Source organism: Malus domestica, chromosome 14, assembly GCF_042453785.1.
Source record: "Malus domestica chromosome 14, GDT2T_hap1".
Classification (NCBI taxonomy): domain Eukaryota; kingdom Viridiplantae; phylum Streptophyta; class Magnoliopsida; order Rosales; family Rosaceae; genus Malus; species Malus domestica.
Window position 1 is genome coordinate 12,441,168 of NC_091674.1, and position 12,197 is coordinate 12,453,364.

Here is a 12,197-nt window from a genome sequence, read left to right on the forward strand (position 1 = left end):
AACCAATCATACCAAACTCTCCTTCATGCATCTTGTTGTCCACGGAAGCTAGAAACTATGATCTTAAATCTTCACATTTTCATATGCTTCCTTCTTTTTATGGCATACCTAATGAAGATCCTTTAGCTCATGTTAAAGAGTTTTACAATGTTGTGAGTGGTTTACCTTTGCAGGGAGTAAGTGAAGCCAATTTGAGGATGAGAGTGTTTCCTTACACTTTGAAAGACAAGGCCAAGAGTTGGTTGATGACTCTAGCTCCGGGTTCACTCACCACATGGGATGCCGTGGCTAAAAAGTTTTTGGAGAAGTTCTTTTCCACTCAAAAGACAGCCACATTAAGGGGACAAATCTTCAATTTCAAACAAGATGATGGAGAACCCTTCAATGAGTGTTGGGAACGTTTTAAAGGCCTTTTGTTGCAATGTCCACACCATGGGTTACCTTTTCATTTACAAATGCAAATTTTTTATGATGGACTAACCCAAACTTGTCAATCAACCGTTGATAATGCCGCAGGTGGAGCATTGAAGAAAAAGAATGCTCAAGAGTCATACAACATCTATGAGATGTTGGGATCTAATGCTCAACACAAAGATGTAAGAGGTAAGAAACTTGGAGTGTATGAAACAAATGATAATCATGATCTTTCTTTGCAGGTAGCTAACCTAGAAAGAAAGCTTGAATCCGTGCTCAACTTGGTGCCAAAACCAAATGAGGTGTGTGCCATTTGCAACATACCAAGCCACCCTACTCATCAATGTCCATCTAGGGAGGCCTATCCCGAGTTTGTCCAAGAACAAGTGAACCTCATGAATTCTTACAATCAAAGGCCAAGGAATGATGCATTTTCAAACACATATAATCCGGGGTGGAGAGATCATCCCAACTTTTCATGGAAGAACAACAACAACTACCAAAACTTCCAACCAAAACCTGCCTCTACACTTGAAGATACGGTTAAGTGGTTGGCTCAAAACACCTTGCAATTCCAACAAGCCACAAATAGCACCTTCCAACAACATTCTGCTGCCCTAACCAAAATGGAGACACAACTCGGGCAGATTGCAGATGCCTTGAACCAAAGAGAGGTTGGCAAATTTCCAAGCCAACCCGTGATACTTCAAAGGAACCAAGAGCAAGCCAAAGCAATCACTACACTCAGAAATGGTAAGGTTATTGATAATAGAGTTGGAAATGAAGTTACTAATGAATTTGATCATGTGAATGTAGGTGGAAATGAGAAACCAAATGAGGAACCAAGCCATGCTTCTTCCTCAAATGAAGCACCAAATCTTCACAAGGCCAAGAAGCCTTACACTCCACCAATACCATTCCCTGGAAGACTTGCTAAGAGCAAGCATGATAAGTCATTTAAGGAAATTTTTGATATTCTAAGTAAGGTGAATGTTAACTTACCTTTGCTTGATGTCATTAGGAACATGCCGGCTTATGGGAAGTTCTTCAAAGAGTTAAACAATTACAAAAGGAAGTATGGACCCCATGAGAAGGTAGTAGTGTCGGAGAATGTAAGTGCGGTGTTACAAAGGAAACTTCCACCAAAGCTCAAAGATCCGGGGAGTTTCTCTATCAACATCACCATTGGGGACAAGAAAGTGGAGAAGGCCATGCTTGATTTGGGTGCTAGCATCAATTTAATGCCATACTCCGTGTACCTTCAACTAGGTTTGGGGGAATTGAAATCCACCACCATTTCATTACAACTTGCGGACAGATCCGTGAAGTATCCAAGAGGTATAGTTGAGGACATTCTAATTCAAATTGATAAACTCATATTGCCTGCAGATTTTGTAGTGTTGGACATGGAGGAAGCACCTATACATGATAGAGAGTTGCCTATTTTGCTTGGAAGACCATTCATGGCCACGGCCAAGACCATCATTGATGTGCAAAATGGACTCCTCACTATGTCCGTGCTAGGAGAAACTATCCAATTCAAAGTGTTTGAGTCTCTTTCTCACCCTTCTTCATCCCTTGATTGCTATGCCATTGATGTGTTTGATTCACTTGTTTTCTCTAAGTTCTTGCAGGCACAATCTAATGAGCCATTACAAACTGTTTTGACTCAATCTCAAGATGAGTTTGATGATGAAGATGCATTCATGGAAGTGGTTGCTGCCTTGGAAGCATTAGCACCATATCCTTTAAATGTTTCACCTCTTGTAGAGTCATTAGAACCATCAAGGTCACATTTAATCCCTTCCATTGTTAAGGCACCTAAACTTGAACTTAAACCACTTCCACCACATCTAAAATATGCATATCTAGCTGAATTTGAAACTCTTCCAGTTATCATAGCCTCGGACCTCACTCTGAATGAAGAAGATAAACTACTTAGGGTGTTAAAAGAGTCCAAATCTGCTATTGGTTGGTCTATTGCAGATATCAAGGGAATAAGCCCTACTAGGTGCATGCATAGGATCCTTTTGGAGGATGGAGCAAAGACAACCCGTGAGCCACAAAGAAGGCTCAATCCACACATGAAAGAAGTTGTGAGGGATGAAGTATTGAAGTTGTTAGATGTGGGGATCATATATCCTATTTCTGATAGCAAATGGGTGAGTGCCATTCAAGTGGTACCAAAGAAGGTGGGAATCTCAGTAATGAGAAATGAAAACCAAGAACTTGTGCCCACAAGACCCACGGCTAGTTGGAGAGTTTGCACCGATTACAGGAAGTTGAATTCTAACACTAGAAAAGATTACTTTCCCATGCCTTTCATAGATCAAATGCTTGAGAGATTGGCAGGTTACTCACATTATTGTTTTCTTGATGGTTACTCAGGTTACAACCAAATTGCAATTGCCCCGGAGGATCAAGAGAAGACTACATTCACATGCCCATTTGGCACATTTGCATATAGGAGAATGCCCTTTGGACTTTGCAATGCCCCGGCCACATTCCAAAGATGTATGTTGGCAATCTTTTCTGACATGGTGGAAAGGTTCATCGAGGTATTCATGGATGATTTTTCAGTGTTTGGTTCCTCTTTTGATGAATGTCTTAACCATCTCTCCTTAGTGCTTCAAAGATGTCAGGAAACAAATTTGGTTCTCAATTGGGAAAAATGCCAATTCATGGTGAAACAAGGCATTGTTTTGGGACATGTGATCTCTAGCAAAGGAATGGAGGTAGACAAAGCCAAAATTGACATCATTAACAACCTGGCAGCTCCCACAACCGTGAAGGGAGTGAGAAGTTTCTTAGGGCATGCAGGCTTTTATAGACGTTTCATTAAGAACTTTTCAATGATAACTCGGCCATTATGCAATTTGTTAGCTAAAGATGTTGTGTTTCACTTTGATAAAGCTTGTATGGATGCATTCAATACTTTGAAACATGAACTAACCTCGGCTCCTATCATTATGGCACCAGATTGGTCCCTACCTTTTGAATTGATGTGTGATGCCTCTGATTATGCTATTGGTGCAGTTTTAGGACAAAGGGTTAACAAACTCCCACATGTGATCTATTATGCAAGCCGGACTCTCAATGATGCTCAACTCAACTACTCCACAACTGAAAAGGAGTTGCTTGCTATTGTCTTTGCTTTAGAAAAGTTTAGGTCATATCTTGTGGGATCTAAAGTTATTGTGTTTTCTGATCATGCAGCCCTTAGGTATTTGATGACAAAAAAGGATGCTAAACCGCGCCTAATTAGATGGATACTCTTATTACAAGAGTTTGATTTGGAAATCCGAGATAAGAAGGGAAGTGACAATGTTGTGGCTGACCATTTGTCTAGGCTTGATGAGAACCATGGAGTTGGACCACCCTTGCCTCTAAATGAATCATTTCCAGATGAACAACTCTTTGTTGTTCAAGAAAAAGAACCATGGTATGCTGATTTTGTCAATTACCTTGCTTGTGGTGTATTGAGAGATGACATTTCGTTTCAGGAAAGAAAGAAGTTCCTTGCTATGGTAAAACATTACATTTGGGATGAACCATACTTGTTTAAGTATTGTCCTGACCAAATCATTAGGAGATGTGTCCCAGAGAGTGAACACCAAAGCATTCTAACATTTAGCCATACATTGGCATGTGGAGGACATTTTGGTGCCAAAAAGACATCCCTAAAGGTTTTACAATCTGGTTTCTTTTGGCCTACTTTATTCAAAGATGCTTTTGATTTTTGTTCTAAGTGTGATAGGTGCCAGAAAATGGGGAACATAAGCCGAAGGAATGAGATGCCTTTGAACAACATTTTGGTGGTAGAACTCTTTGATGTTTGGGGAATCGACTTCATGGGACCATTCCCATCCTCTTTTGGTTACTTGTACATTTTAGTAGCCGTAGATTATGTATCTAAATGGGTTGAAGCCATTGCTACAAGAACTAATGATCATAAGATTGTGTTGAACTTTCTTAAAAATGATATTTTTTGTAGGTTTGGAACACCAAGAGCTATTATTAGTGTTGGTGGTAGCCATTTCTGCAACAAACCCTTTGAATCCTTGATGAAGAAGTACAACATCAACCACAAAGTGTCAACCCCGTACCATCCTCAAACCTCAGGACAAGTGGAGATTAGCAATAGGGAGATCAAGAACATTTTGATGAAAACTGTGAGCCCTACAAGGAAGGATTGGTCTTTGAGGTTGAATGATGCACTTTGGGCATATAGGACAGCATACAAGACTCCCATTGGCATGAGTCCATATCGACTTGTGTTTGGGAAAGCTTGTCATTTGCCAATGGAGCTTGAACACCGTGCATATTGGGCCATCAAGAAGTTCAATTTTGATTACAAGGATGCGGGAGTAGCAAGAAAGCTCCAACTTAATGAGTTGGAAGAGCTTAGAAATGAGGCATATGAGAATGCCAAAATCTACAAGGAAAGGACTAAGCTCTATCATGACAAGGCCATCCTAAGGAAGGAGTTTCACCAAGGTATGAAAGTACTTTTGTATGACTCACGTTTGAGACTTTTTCCAGGAAAATTGAAGTCTAGGTGGGTTGGACCATTCAAGGTGGTGCAAACATTTCCACACGGAGCTGTGGAGATTGAGAGCATGAAGAATGGCACCTCCTTTAAAGTCAATGGGCAGAGATTGAAACCATACTTGGACAATGTGGAGGATGAGCTAATGTATCAAGTTGTGGATTTTCTTGAGTTTACAACACCATGAACAAGCTGCCATGTCTTGCCTAGACATTAAATGAAGCGCTTACTAGGAGGCAACCTAGTGTGGTTCGTGTTCTTTCCTTATGTTGTGATTATGTTGTTTCCATGCCATATTTTTTTTTGCCTACTTGCACTACATTCAAATGTAACATTGAGGACAATGTTTAAGTTAGGTTTGGGGGTATTATGGATGGAAAGTTTGTTTTTGTGATGGTTTTGGTTAAGTTGTTTGTTTGAGTGTGAAAGGTTTGTTTTAGTGTTGAAAAGCATGTTTTAGCGTTTGTTTGTGTTTGTGTTGGTTAAATTTGTTTTTGCTTACTAATACGAATGTATATGAAGGCTATGTTTGCAAACAAACTTTGGGGTCACTATGAAAGAGTTTTGTATCTTGTTGGCATGTATAAAGTTGTAACACTTGTGATATGATGATAGAGGTACCATACTCAAATTCACCAAGAAGAATAGTGGAGACTACCCTAGTGAGTTATTTTGAGCCTAAATTGCTTCTTTGAGAGGGTTTAAAGTGTTTCTACTCCTATCTTTTTCTTGCAAACTTCACTTTAAATGATCTCATTGCTACTATTTTTTTTTTTTTTTTTTGAATGCTAAGAATTACTCTTCTTTGTAGATACCAGGTGTTTAGTACCATTCTTGAATGAACTCAATGAGATGATGTTAGGCTATGCATGTTTTAACTTCTAAAAGGCTAAATCCTATCCCTTTGTGTGCTCCATTCACCCTCTTTGCAGCCAAACACTTTTGCCTAATCATTTCATCACCCACACCATACTATAACCCCATCCTAGCTCAATACAAGCCGTACCTTATAGCTTTGGGAATGCCAATGTGATGAAGTCCAAAGGTAAATTGATTGATAGAGCAAGATTGTGGCGTGTACCAAAGGCACCTATGTGAAGTGTGGTTCTAAAAAAATTTGGGAGACTTAAAGAAAAGAAAAAAAAAAAAAAGAGAAGAGAATCAAGTGAAAACAAATTCCAAATCTCCTTATTATAAGACATAGGGCTTGGACACCAAAAATGAAGAAGAAAGAAGATAAATTCAAGTAAAAAGCATGGACCTCAAGGACACTTTGGTATGCCCCAAGCTCTAGTATTCCATATCACTTCTTTCATAACCTATAACCTAAGCCTTACATTACAATCTTGAGAAAGACCTAGTTGATCATTGAGGATGTATTCATGGGTGATGGTAAGTGTGTGTGTTATCTATATTCTTAGCATTTGATTCATTTCATGAGATCTACTCAGAATTGTGCTTTCATTTCAAGTTTGTATGTGAGAATTTTGATTTCCTTTACATAACTTCACTCACATATGTTAGTGGAGAGACTAAACCTTAGGATCTGAGTGAGAACTTGAGTGAAAACCGTGAGGAATAGAGTTGAGGCGAATTCTTTCTTAAGCATTTGGGTATGGTAACCTTGAAGTTGTAAGACATGGTGAAATATCTTTATACATTACAATTGATATGATTCTTTGGAATGGCAAGGCTTTTGAGTTTGAGTGTAAAACAAAGTTTCATTGGTTTTGATTAGTTTGTTTAAAGCATGTTTAACCAAATTGTGTGCAGATTTTGTAGATGTTTGAGGGTGTCATCTTTGTAAACCCTCAGGAGACACAACTCCTCCAACTAGGGACACCTAGGGGTTCAAAGGCTTGTTGCACATGCTCAGTGCAATCGTTTGGCCAGCGAAAGTGGTGTAGTTAGTTGTTAGTGTTTGTTAGATGTTAGTGTTTTGTGTGTTTTAATTCTAAGTTTGCTCGTGGACTAGCAAAAACCAGGTTTGGGGGTATTTGTTAGTTCACATTTTATATGCATTTATAGCATTCATATTTTGTGTCTTTGTGATGTTTTTGATCAAGCTTGTTGCATTTTACATTATTTGGTGTTAGTGTGTAGTTAAGTTTGTTTTAGGATTAATTGGAAGGCAATGAAGCAAAAACACCACATTTTGTGGCCGAGAGCTAGTTCAAGCATGGAGAACATCTTGTGAGTTAACTTGAAGTCCAAGTGAAGAATTGAGGACAAGTTGGTTGCTAGAATTTCAGGAATTGACAAAGGATGCAATTCGGCCAGATTGGGTGATTTTATGCATGGCACATGCATTGGATTCAGATTGGGAGGTTTAACACACCTTGCCATGCATTTGGTTACCATTTCACCCACTAATTCACCCATGCCGTGCATTGTTAATCCTTGACAGCCTGTCCTTGCAGATTTCAAATGCTCCTCCATTTAAATGACCACATGCTTGCCCATTCAACCACATGCCGTGCACTATCCATTTCAGAAAGGAATTACCCCATCATTACACACACTAGCACTCCATATTTTACAATTGTTGAGATCCAATCTTGGATCTGAATCCAAAAGCTATTCCATCCATTCCCTTTAAGTGAGCTCCTTCAAGAAATCTGAAACATGGGGGGGGGGAATTCCATCTTCAATTCGACACCAACTCTACATTCCATTATATACACTACATTCCATAACCTACATTCTATCTACCCCACTCCAGATTCGACATTCCTTACACATTCATTCTATTCTTCTTACACACAACCTCTCCATTTTCTGTCCATCCTCTTCACCATATTACACCAACCATTTCACCACAACCGTACCACCTTCATTTATACATCATTCTTGGAGGAGTTACACCACACTTGGAGAGCTAGCACCGAAGGCCATTCTCAAGTGATTTTCGATTCCAGTTTTGCTTCAAGGGGTTTTTCTTCTCAATTTTATGTACACTCATGTGTTATATCTATATGTCAAATCTTTGTAAACATGAAGTGTAACTAATCTCCCTATAGGGATTCGATGTAGCCTAGAAAGATTGCCATGTAGTTAATTTGGAATGCTCAGTTTATCATTCTATTTCTTGTTTCATTCTCTAATTTAATTGTGACTTTGTGTGTTGATTCTAATGCTTGATCACCATTTGAATTAACCATAAGTTGTTTAGCCAATCTTAGAGCACACATCATGCATAACCTTGGCAGATATGGGAATGATTGAAGGGAATGTTTGGCAAACATCATGCCAAGTGTGTCCTTTGGTTTTATGAAAGTTTCTTATGCTTAATACATTCTTGTTTAGGAACCAAAGTTGCACATCACAATTAGGTTCATGACTAGGAATATTTGATCAAAACCACACATCATATGGATGATCATATCTAAGTGAAACAAACTCAAGAAATAGATAGATTGATGAGCATAATCTGAATTAACAACATGGAATTGATTAGAAAAGGTGAAATCGAATCCCTAGCCTTCTCCATATTGTTACAATCCCTAACCTCAACTCCCTTGGTTCTACCTCATTACATTACTTGTGATTCATTTACTTGTATTCATTTCATTTCCGTGTATTTCAAGTTACAACCTCAAAACTGCCTAAATTGTTTAGTTCTACTTTCTATTAGGGTTCTTGCAAAACAAGTGGTTATATAGGTCTAATTAGTCCCTGTGGATTCGACACCCTTACTTGTGTTCTTATACTCAACATGTTTGTAGCACTAGGAAGGAAATACCTCAACATGTTTTTAAGACAGTTTTGAGTGTTTATTTGCTGTTTTGAGTCTTTTGGTTTGTTTTAGTGTTTTAAAGTTTAGTTTTGCATTCTTTGAGTCTAGTTTAGTGTTTTAAACTTGTTTTTACGTATTTGAGTCAGTTTTCAAGTGATTTAGCAATCCCTCCTAATCCCCGGCCTAGAACGATCCCTACTTACATACTTACTAAAATTGTCAAAAAGAGGGTTAATTTGAGTGCTAGTTAATATCATATCAGTTTGAAAAATCACCAAGAATACACAAATCTTGAAAAAGTGTTCATGGTTTTGTTCTTGGTGTTCATAATTGGGTTTTGGGTGAAAATGGTTTTATTTGGTTTTCATCATGGTTTTATGGTTTTGGGTGATGTTCTTACCATCCATAACTATATTAAAACTTATTAAAACGCTAGACTTGTCTAGGAGATTTCCATCAAACTTTTTCATTAAAGCCGTTCAACGCCAAAACCAAGTGACAAGCAAAATTGTAATTTTTTCTACTTTGCATTAAATTTGTGCATGTGGATGAGACTTCCCCTTCCCCTTTAATGGCCGGCCACCCTAGTGGATTTATCCACTTGAGGGGTCTTTTGTAATCTTTGAAAAGTTGATATTTTATACTTTTGAGTATTTACGTTTTTACCCTTAACTTTTCATATTTACATTTAGGCCCTTACTAACTAGAAAGTTAAAACATTTGATTTTAATTTTGTTAGTTGTTTAAACTCATAATTATATTATGCTCATATGCACTAAATCTAAATGTCTATGTTGCATTCCTTTATGATTATTTAAATGTGTTTAAGTAGTTATGAAATGGATGATTTTGGACTTATGCCTTAAACGATAATTGAGCTATATGATAAGGCGCTAAAATCAAATTGTTTGAACCTTGGGAATGTGTTTTAATTACTGTTTAATTGGACCTTGTCACGTTTGATGTTATTCTATCTCTCCCCTTTTAGTACATGTAATTTATAGGAATTTGTAGAAATCGGTTTGTAATTCTTATTACTTCTTAATCTCTATTCGTTAGTTGATTCCCTCTAGTGCTAGACTAGAGTTTCTTTAACTATTGGTAAGGAGACATAATTAAAAGAGGGTTTTGACATGAGATTAAAGATTAAAAGGGTCCAATGCCCAAATTAGCAATGGATGATTGTCTTTCATTTCTAATGGCTCAATGAAAATGGTTTTAATTGGATTGATAAGCACGTAATTAAATTGACACAACCTCCCCGAGTTTATATTCAACAATGTTGGCTCGTTGTTGCAATAACCTAATAAGTCCATGGTCATCCAAGAGCCTAAGATAACTATAAAGTTCAATTTCAAAGGAATGCAAAAACCGTAGTAGTAGTAGTTACTTCCAATATTTGAAAAATTCGTTTTTGATATTGATTTGTTTTTCTTAAAACAAATAGTGGGAGTATCATACGCTACTAAACTATAATGAATTCAAATAGTAGTTATATATATCTCCAATATTATGAAAGATGTTTTGATTTTGATTTGTTTTATGAAAACGAATAGTGGGGATATCATATGCTACTAATTTCATTAATTTTGGACTAATAGTTATAATAGGACAATTTATTTGAATATGATTAAATAAATAAAATTGATGAGACCTTAAAATCCCTCAACCAAACAATATTAAGTTGTAAGCGTAAGAGTGCTTAGAACACTTTTTCGTGGCCTTCCACCGTGGTAGGCTCCAAGCGTTTATGACTTGTACACCGCCTTCACCCTATCATGGGGAAGTGACAAAGTGCATGCTTATATTCAGGAGGAGTTTATTTAAAACATTTGATGAGGTTAAGGTTGATAGGAGCATATTTATGCGCCTTAGTTAGCTAGTTCTTATGCATTTCCATGGTGTTTTCTTAGTTAACGTAGTCTTTTAAGCTAGTTTTATGTGTTTTCAGGTTTTAGAGACAAAGTATGCAAGGAAGTGCAAAATGGAGCATTATTGAGCAAAAATGGCGGTTTTACTTATGGAGCACAAGGAATGGACGAGTTGAAGGTCAAAGGAGCTTAAGAAATGAAGAAATGAAAGTGAAGAACAAAGAATTCAGAATTAGAAACCAAAGTTTCTAAAGTTGGAAGTTTCTATTCTTGGAGGTTTCCATTTGTGAGAGTTTCTATTCTTGGCTTTAGGCTTCTAGATGACCCATCCTTACCTTCTTGGACAATGCCGCACCTTCCTAGCCCAATTCCTCTTGGATTCTCACTTCTTGCCGCACCATAAGCCCAATCCCTTTCAGATTTGGACCCCTAGGCCTTCTAGAACCTCCCTTGTGCCTTGCCTTGCAAGGCTTTCTAGAAACCTTATTTTCTGGTGGACTTTCAACCCTTTGCCGCACCTAAACCCTAGCCCATTGCTTAAACCTGATTTCCCTAGGGTTTGTGGTGCCTATATATATATGTTCTTAGCCTTGCCGCATATACCACCTCCTCCATAAGTCAGAAATTCGTCAAAACACATTGATCCCCCTTTGCCGCAGCCTTCCTTCACCAATCTGCCATATTTCCACACTTTGCCGCAACCCCCATGTCCCCAAAACACTACCATATCATTCCTTACCTCCTCATCCATCCAAAGAACCACTAGAACCTGTCTCTAGTCCTTGTGCCGCAGCCAAGAGGAGGGGAGAAAGCTTAGGACGTTCATGCCATTCAATTGAGGATTGCTGGAACGTTTTAGGTGTTGTCTTTCCTTTGATTTCCATGTTTAATTTTGATACTCTTTGTGTTGCGATCATGAGGAACTAACCCCTCTTAGTTAGGGGGTGATTCGAAACCATGTACATGCTTGCAATATGATTTGATTACATTCAGTTGTTATTTCATAAGTTGTGGATTCAATTCGTTCATCTACTTGATTGATAACTTATTTGTGTATGTTGATTGAGAGTGCACGCTTAGTTTTCATGCATGAATATGATGCTAGATTATGAGGGAGTTTCACCTAATAGTTACAATCTTATAATCACAAGTAGTGAAGGTCGCTTGAAAACGATCGCGTTGAATGAATTCTTGGCATAAGTTTCATGCAATTCATAGTAACAAATGCTTCGTCAATGCTTATGTTTTTCATAGAACTTAATGATTCTTGCTTGTATCTCTATTATGCAATTCATGTAGGGAACTTGTAGGGAATGCTTTGGGTTGTCGTATGCAATCATCCAACTCAATAACTCGTGGAAAAACTGAGGGTTAATTAGTGCAATTCACGGTTAATTTGGGGCGTTGAGTATTCATAATTTAGTGGAAGAACAACTGAAAATCGTTTTGTTTGCAAGTGTGACATGTGTGGAGAAGAACCTCCTAACTAGCCTTTTATCCATCCTTTTCATCCAAAAACGTTTTACAATCTGTTTTGTTTTAAAGTTTCTGTTTTGTTTTCAATTTTCGTCCAAAACAAGTCCCCCTTTATTTTGAAGTCTTAGATTAGTTAGAATATGTTTTGATT

General features: G+C 37.8%; 1 non-coding gene across 1 annotated transcript; it reads right to left on the reverse strand.

The window, feature by feature from the left end:
- Positions 1-328: 328 nt before the first annotated feature.
- LOC114821863 (small nucleolar RNA R71) lies at positions 329-439 on the reverse strand. Its single transcript, XR_003769699.2, has one exon. It is a non-coding gene; the product is annotated as a small nucleolar RNA R71 (small nucleolar RNA).
- Between the last annotated feature and the right edge of the window lie 11,758 nt (positions 440-12,197).